This window comes from Castanea sativa, chromosome 9 (assembly GCF_040712315.1).
Source record: "Castanea sativa cultivar Marrone di Chiusa Pesio chromosome 9, ASM4071231v1".
Taxonomy (NCBI): domain Eukaryota; kingdom Viridiplantae; phylum Streptophyta; class Magnoliopsida; order Fagales; family Fagaceae; genus Castanea; species Castanea sativa.
The window spans coordinates 38,091,929-38,101,733 of NC_134021.1; positions in this window are offsets into that span (position 1 = coordinate 38,091,929).

Here is a 9,805-nt window from a genome sequence, read left to right on the forward strand (position 1 = left end):
TACTGTGTTATGGTACCCGAGTTCATTAAACTCAAGTACTAATTTGTTTTTTTAGTTTCATCCAGGGTACTCTCGAGGTTTTTTTTTTTTTTTTTAGTACTTTTGAGTTTATAGAGGTTTTTTTTGTTTTTTAGTACTCTCAAGTTTATAGAAGTATAACGGGAGGGCAATCACTCATTGTTAAAACTAACATTCTTAAGACCAAATTGTTGGGAGCAAAAGGGAGGGAGGGAGGGAGGGAGGGAGTTTCCGTTCCTAGTTCTCTAGTAGCATTACGATGGGACTTGTTGGTGATTGCTTTCACATGGTAAGTAGTGATTAGTGGATTGCTCTCACATGGTACACCCATGATTAGTGGAACATAGAGTGGTACATAAAGGTGATACAAAGGATTTGCATTCATTTTTGAGCCTCCCTATCCTTTAAAACAAAAAAAATAAAAATAAAAAGATCTTAATTAAACCAAGCTTGTGATTCAAGTGCAGCACATCCCATGCCTCCATTAGTGAACCTCTCCCTTCTATCGTTGCCTATTTAAGTTAGGACTTTAACGACACTTCTAGTTTCTCGTTCGACCCTTCTCTCTATGGGTTAGGCAGGCATATCATCACAGAGGCCCACTAAACCACATACGTATGACATCTATAGGGTCCTAAAACAAGAGTTACAAGACCCCCAAGTAGGACTCCCTATGTGTCTTCGAGTACAATTTCTGACATAAAAAAAGTTTCAAGTTCAATTTCCATATGTCTTCGAGTCTCACCAAATAATAATATCTGGGAAATTCTCTAATTTATCAATGGTCTAGATTGCAGAGATCATCACAATTTAGGGGGAAGAAAATGTCGGGGTACACTTCAATGTGTACTAACCCAAGATATCTTACTGGGGTTGTTACAAAATAGGGGGAAAAAATTATAATCAAGATCACAGAATACGATTTTAATTTACATGTGTATAAGATGTATAGGTTTGATTTTTTTTTAAAAATAATCATTGAAAGGCTAAGAGTATACACCAGTTAAAATTATAGTTGCAAGTTGATCTTCTCAGATCATTTGAAGATATCAGAGTAAACCCGATCACCCCCCAAGTCTTCCCCTGTAGCTCCAGCAGCCACCCTTAAAATGTCCTTAATCAAAGCAAAATTTCCCATTATATCAACATGAGCTCCACTTTGGGTGCCCCTGCCCTCTAGCAGATTGGCTGGAGGAGAATGATCATACTCCCTAACGTATGTTTGCCTTCTTGAAGGATTAAATCTTGTTTTCCCACGCCATCCTTTTGCGTACATGAAGCCTGCACTTAAAACAGGCACAGTCTCATCACCATCCACATGATAGACTCCATCTTTCAGACAACCATCTTCATCTTCACTATCAGCCGAAGTATCAATCTGAAATGGAATGTTGCATTCAGCAGTGGGGGATAAATTGTAAACATAAGATCTTTCAGAGATGATTCCACAATCAAATAAGGGTTTTTAAGAATTCCACAATCAAATTACCCTAAAAAAATGATAAAAGATGCTATCTTGAGCTACCATATAAAAGTATTTTTTTTCAAACACAATGTCACACTACACCATTCACTTTCACATAACCCCAAAAAACTCACAAACTCACACGCACAACCAAACCATAAATTTAGTACAAAAAGCTGACCTAACACTTCCTCTCCATGCAAGTTCTAGGAGGTGGGTGAGGTTATGCAATCAAAGCCTATTGTTTGCAAGATGACTCTAACTAATGAAAGTGCAAATGTATAGATATAAAATTAACACAGAAATATAAAAATAAGAACCTTGGTGACAATGCACTTACAATGGACAATGCACTTAAATAAATATAATCACATACCAGCTTAAATGAATATGAGAGAGACTCCACTGATGTGTATGCTAGATAAAGAAGAGCGCTTTTATAAAAGTCAGCAAATTGTTGACGAAATTTGTAGTATTGAGATGAAACCCAGTAATAGTTAGCATAGACAGTTGGATCAATATCCGTCATGCTGTCAAGGGTATTCTTTCCATCTTCTAGAAGCTTCTTGCACTCTTTTTGGTCACTTTGCTCTAGTTTAAATATGGCTATTTGCAACTTAATGTAAAGGATTGGTTCTTCAATTCGCTGCTCTCTACTTGCTTGAAGTTTCTCAATCACTCCTTCTAGATAATTGATAGCAGCTTTTTTCTCTGAATATTGCCTAGAAACTATGACAGCAAAATGTGCAAGCTTGAGAAGATTGACACCATACAACATTTTATAAACAAATCTAAACATAAAAGAGAGAGAAGAAAAACTTACAAGTGCATTTTGTTTGGGAGATGAACGACAGCAAATAACAAATGCACAGCCAAGCGCAAGTTCTAGAAACATGTCCTTGACATCATCCTCTAAAGCACAAAAGAGTGACTTCCCATCAATGATCAAAGCTAATGCTTCTGAGTTTTCACTTGATGTGGTAAGCAATTTTTCCCCTCATTGATTTGGCGGAGGACACTTGCCTTAAAAGCCTAGGAAGCAAGATTCAGTCAACCTTATAAGTCACAACTTATAGCCCAAGAGGATGTAAAAAGTCCACCAAAAAATAAAAACCAAACAAACAAAATCTAGTAATTTGGCTGATGATCTCTGATATAGAGCATGCAAGAAAGAAGTATCATCTTTTTCTTTTTTGGTGCTAGAATGGTAACCAAGTCTAAGCTAGTTAATTCCTGAGAATCAGTAAGAAAATAACTCAATGTCTTATAATCACTCCTCAAACTTCAAATTTAATAAGATTTTAGTTTGTTTCTTCCATGTTTATCAAATATCAAAAGGAAATTGATGAAGAACATACTTGGTATATTCAGAATCTATGAGAACACTCAAGTAGGTCATGTAAGTTCAGAATCTATGAGAACATACCTGGTATATTGGAGGGTACATTAGATTCATGCAAACAGGACACTCAAGTAGGTCTTGCACATCATTATTTGAGGGCCTTCCCAGATGTCCACCTAACCTAGGGTCAGCTTTTCTATAAGTTGAACTTCCTAACTCAGTACTAGAAGTTGCCTGATCCGAATCCATAGGTGTAGTGAAAGACTATAGCCAATAGTTTAAATCTCAGAAATCTACACAATGTTCAGATCCACATGTTATTCTAGTGCCTTACTATAGCCAATAGTTTTTAATGTAAAAGAAGACATCAATCTGAAGAAAGATTTAAACATACCATTTGCTTGTAATTCTTCAAGAGAGAAACAACTCCTAATTGATTCTGGAAGAGACTTCAACTTGTTATTTGATACATTTAAGAGCAATAACTGCATCATCAACAATTCATATTAGATCCTGGAATTTATAAGACATGCTAAATGTGTCATTATTAATATTAAATACTCAAGAAAGCATGTAAAGTTAACTTCTAATCATGATTCTGATCAGTGGGCACCCCAATGTGACTCCTATCAAAGTTATTCTACAATTAAAGAAACCCAAACCACAGAGGCAGTGAAATAGCCAAATAGCATTCAGTTTCATTAGATAAAATTACTCACATTACGCAGGCTCCCAATAGTCTTAGGCAAGCATGTTAACAAATTTCCAGAGATGGATAATCGCTCAAGCCTCACGAGCTGTCCCACTAGAGACAAGAAACATAATCTGGTTAGATGCTAGTGAAAAAGTCTCATGCAAGTTACAATTATTCCATGACAATTGTAGATAAAGCCAAGGAAGGCAAACAAACTATATCGAATTTATAAATTAGTATTATCTTACTTATTTAGAGAAGAGAATTACTTTCATCAGGCAAGGAGGTAATTTGATTTCCATCAAGTTTCGTAAGTTTTAGAGACTAAAGTTTCCCCAAGTTTGTAGGTAGTTGCTGGACAAGATTTTCAGCTAAGATTTGAAAAGATGGGGCAACTTTAAGCTCAAGCTTTTCCAATATCATATTATGATGATCACTCATGACAATAAAATCAAAAAACACCATGTGCATATAATCATGTCATAATAAATATTAAAAGAAAAGAAAGATAAGACTTAGCAATAAAGTCACTAGAACAGCTCTCAGAGATAAGTTGGTAAATAAGATATCCATCTGTTTTACAAGACTAAAAGATGTAACAAGAGAGAATAATGGATTGTTTCAATGAACCTCTTACAATTGATTCCCAAGAATTACTCTTCTTAGGTATGTCTCTCTCTAAGACTCTAATTCTCTCCACCACAGTGAGATAAAGCAGAACTAGTACAATTATTATTCCTTATAAATATTTGTATCGACCTATTCTAAGCTAATAAACAAACTAAAAATCAAATAAGTTCAAATCCATTATCCATTCTACCTCCAAAACGCCACTTGGTTAGCAACCAATGCATCATCCAACATTAGTGTATCTCAATGTAATTCATTAACAAATATAAAAAATGGTTCTATTGCCAATCAATGCTTTGTTTTGTTTGATAGGTAGTAAGTGTAGTTATATTGATCAAAAGTATTATAAACATTAAGTTCATGATGATGAATACAAAGGAAAAAGGCTAGTCTAAGAGAAACAAGGAACTCTATGCTGGATGAACAATCCAAGAAACCCTAACACTGAGACCAATCATAAAGAGTGTGCTGACATATTCCAAATATCTGATCTATGCACATATCTAATCTATGCAAACAATCCACGTCATACAACCCGGAACCATATTCCAAATATTTGATCTATACTTTCCAAGCCAATCAATGCTTAGTGAAACTGGGTAGATCAATCCAACTTATCTCTTAAAAATGCAGTAGGCAATATGCAACTTTAAAGCTTACACAAATTTATGAATCTATTAATAGGTGATCTCTCAAGTATCCAAACTCTCTCAATACCAGATATGTTATTAAGATAGAATATATTTCCTTACTTTCTCTATAAAAAAAAAATCCCATTTTTACAACTATGTTCATTCTTGTAGTTTAAGCTGGTATATTACATTGACTTAACAAGTCGCTGTTAGCCATTTTGAAACTTTGTCAATTCAAACAAATAATAGATTATCCTGTAATCTTTGATTCAAAACTAGAAGCACTGTTTCCATTAGAAATTGAAAAGCTCCCTTAAAATCAAGCAGTTAAGGTTTTATCACTTATTTAAATGACAAGTGCATTTATAACCTATTTCATGGAAAGGGATTATAGTTCACATACACAACTGAATTTAAAGATTCTTACCAGGCGCTGCATGTTAATTAATTTGCTTATATCCATAGGTATGTCAACTGCAAAAAAGAAAAAAAGAAAAAAGAAAAATAGGAACTTGAGTAGGAGACAGGTGTTAACTGTTAACAGCACGAAGACATACTTAAAAAAGAAAAAATGCTGTCCTATTCTCTCCCAAACGCATTTTCAACCTTCCATATTCTTGGTCACTTACCCCCATCTTCTGCTACTCTGCTGTTGAACTGACTGAAACAACAACAATAACAATAACAACAACAACAACAAGAGAAGTCTTAGAGGGAACAAAAAATTAAAAAATTAAAAATTAAAAAAAGTTTAGACACATAATTTTTCGTAACCACAATCCACCATTGAGATAATAATGTAACAATATGGCTCACAGATTATGAAATAGAAGATTCAAGCAAATCATAAACAATATTCAAGGTTGGATTCTAAAACCTTTGACTGGTCTCACCTTTTGGTTCCACCAATGCGAATTGACCATCGAAAATCATTCCCGTTTTCTTCTCCTCACTGGTTCCTTGACTGTTCTCACCTTGCCTGAAAAGAACACAAGCAAATACTAATATTCAAATCATTTAAGCATAAAGAGATGCATATGTAATCAGTATAAGAGGGGGAGTACCATGTCCAGTCCCACAGTCAGGAGGATGTGTCCGTGTTCGTTGCGGCCTTCGCGGCCAATCCTCAATGTGTGAAGCCCCTGGTGGGGGGTGGGTATCTCTGTCTGGATGGCACCAAGGATAAGTAGGCCCCGATCCTCACTGTGTGAAGCCTCTGGTGAGGGGGTGGGACACACAGGTGTCTGGATGGCACCAGGGGTGGGTAGCCCAGGGGTGGGCATGAATCTCATCTCATTTCTACCACATACATCTGCGGGGATAGTGCCGGTAGTCGATGGGGGAGAGGATGTAGGTAGGCAGGTATCATCGCGAACCATGGATGAGGACCGACATGTCTCACCATGGGCAAACGAATGGGATGGACCCGCATCATCATGTGCCATGGAGCCCATGTCATAACTAGTGTCCAAACACATCTCATCTGATGTCTGACTTGCCTCCTCCATAGTGTGGTCATGCACGGGTGTGTGATGCCCACCAGATGTGTGACGGCGACCAGTTATATCACGGCGACCAGTTGTGTGACGGCGACCAGTTATGGGACGCCTATTAGATGTATGACGCTAATTAGATTGACGACCTCCATGCCCTTAACGTCCACCTGCTTGCACACCACGCCCTACAGCCGGTTCACTTGTGTTACCCATAGTGCGTGCATCGTCCAAGGTCAACTAACTAATCTCTTTAACAGATTGCAAGGCATTAATACAGTTGGTGTAGATCTCAGACCCTGGTTCAAACTTCGCCATAATCCTCAACTATGATTCAACCTGTCACAAGTATATAAGAGTAGTGTTAGGATTTGGAACTAAACTATGCGAAGCGAGGTACATTTATAACAGAACAGTCTTGGTAAACTTACCAAAGTGTCCCAGTATGAGGTCTCTTTTGTAATATGCCGAACAGTGATGGGATGATACCATACCATATACTCATCATTGTAGCTCATTACCCCATGAAAAGGCGGTGCTTCGGCAATTGTGAGTGCGCAGCCCATCTAGCAATATGAGTGGCATGTTCTTGAACCCTATTTTTTTTGTGCTTGCCCTGATGTATTATCTTGTGAAGTTCAATTGAAGTATCGACATTGTCCGGTACACCTTGCTTCATCCCAAAATGTCAGAGAATACGTTCGAGGTGATGGCCTTCAACCACCCAAAAATGTATGAGCGGCACGATGGACCTCCATATGTGTTGGCCCACCGTACAATATGCGGGCAGGGAACCCAAATAATCTGTATATGGCTCCCAAACAATCTACAATGATCCAACAAATACAAACAACCATATTAACAATATAATTAGAAAAAAATGTGTAATAAATGTGACCAATACATGCCAAAGCGGTTCCCACTTGTAAGGCACGATACCTGATTTGGCCGTAGCGAAGCAAACGACACACGATAGTTGCGTAGGACGTGCATTAGATGGTCAGTTGTTATCTTAGCCCCTTTCCATCTACCAAACAACACAGACATAACCTTAATATTAGTTACTTACATAATTCCCATGCAAAAAAAATTAATGCGAAAATGTAAAATGATAACTATCTAAGATCCTACATACTTAATAGCAAGTAGACCTGGGGGCAGTGTCTAGTGTGGATGCCTCATCACAGGACATATGTGTGGAAATCTCACCCACGCCCATAATTGCACTAACAACAGTGCACCGCCAATTTGCTTGGCTGTCTTCTCTGATGCATTACAGAAGTGTCTATATAGCTAACTTAGTGCTGCGCTACCCCAACTATAATTCTTTCCGTTGCTAATTGGATTGAAAAATTGTAGATACATGATTGAAAGTCGTTCGCCAGACTTGTCCATAAACAACATACTACCCAACATTTGGAGTATGTAATACCGAGCATACTAATGCACACGCACCTCAGTGGCGTCAGCAAGGAGAGGGTTGCTAAACTGCTCCTCGAACCATTTGGCTTTTATCCTCGGCCCTTCCAACACTGCAGTGTTCTTTTTTGTACCGACTAGTTTTTTCGGTGGACGGGGGGTACCTAGCAATTCCATGCACAAGTCACGCCAATGGAGCATATGGGTAAATCCCACCACTAGCAAGCCATGTACAGGTACCCCCCATTATGACCTCTATGTCTTGTAGTGTGATGGTCATCTCACCGTGGGGCAAGTGGAATGAGTGCGTCTCTGGCCGCCATCTCTCCACTAAGGCCGTGATCAGTGCATGGTCAAGGTCCATATATGGGACCCAAAGTAGCCCATCTAACCCCGCATCTGTGATATAAGTGGCAATCCGTGGATCTAACCTACCATCCAACAGACCTTTATCTCAGTGACGACAAGTCAGTACACCTGGCACTTCTTGTAAACAAAGCAGCTTAATATTAATAATAGCATTCACTAACCATGTAATAATTACACTTCAAACATAAATGCCCAAAATCTTTCTACTACATATATTGATTACGATTTTGGACAAAAGTGCATACCTCGCTTGCCAAAGTAGCATTCCAAAGCAAACTTAGACGATGCATAGGTTGCCTCGTCAAGACAGTCCCTATAGAGGGTCCCGCTCGATGTGGGTCTATATCTGGCATAAATTAAAGGTGATTAATGGCCCATTAGCATATTCATCAAATACCCATAAGCATTCAGTTTAATACATACACATATATACACACACACACAAAGAAAGGAGATACATTTTATGGCCTCATTCCTAAGCCACTTGCATTAGATATTAAAATGAATGAATACAAATATTTTTTTTTTCTCAAGTTCAACAAGTCTACACACAGCTACCAATTTAACAAATAAAGAAACATAATTCAACACCCCCTTCACAACCCCTCCACCACCATTAAAATCAGCCCTACCAGTTTGGTTCAACAAGGATCTCATCAACCACACTTATACCAAAACTCTAATAAGGAAACTGTTCAAAGTATTTTGTTTTCCCAAATCTCTAAAGCAACCAAACAAAGCATTACAAAGCCAAACTAGCATTACAAAGCCAAAAGCATTACAAAACCATAAATAGGAAAAAATAGTAGAGAATCTGAGATGCGTTAGAGCAACCTCTTACAATTTTTCTTCAACCACACAACAATCACCTATGACCTATCAAGTAATCCAGCCACATCTTTCATGGTCAAACTTAAGAAAATGTAAAAATCTAAGACTATACTCAAAAACATAAAAACCCACCTAATAAAAACATAATTTTTAAAACCCATATAAAGTTTGCAACTGAAAATTTTGTAATCTTAAACAGAAGTGTAATTTAAAGACTCATGGAAGTGTAAACCAGAAAGAAACATTAAGCAATTTTTTAAAACATATTATTATAATCTAAACCAACCAAGCAATTTCTAATTCGAAAACATATCACAAAAAAAATGTAAAAGATAAGAAATCAATTAGAAAAGGGATTAAAGCTTCTCACATTAAACAGTCAGACCTTACCTACATAACCAGGTTTTTTTAGCTTTTCTTTATTTATTTGTTTTTATTTAAACAAGACATCAATCCAGTTGTCTCCCGCATAAAAATTACAAGAAATTTTTTAAAATAATATCAGATGCAATGTAAGGCTCAAAAAAATTTCCAGTGCCCCTGATTAAAAATCCTTTCATTTGCTTCAAAAAAGGCCAAAGATGAACTGCTGATCAGGCCCTTCAGTGTATGACTAGCGGGCTTGTAGAGGAACTGAAAGTACAAAAAAAGAACAAGCTTCACAAACACAAATTGCATGCTCAAAATTGTGTTCAGATAATCTTTTTTTGATTATTAGGTAGTTGGGGGAGGGGGAATTTGGATTTGAACCTTGGATGTTTGCATTTGAAACACCAAGAGGTGCCAACCAATTGAGCTACAAGGATCTTCGCATGTGTTCAAATATTCAGAGCTGACAAATATTTATCTTGTGCAACCCATGGTGCACAAAACTAGTTCTTTTTTCTTATTATTATTTTTTTAAAAGTAAAA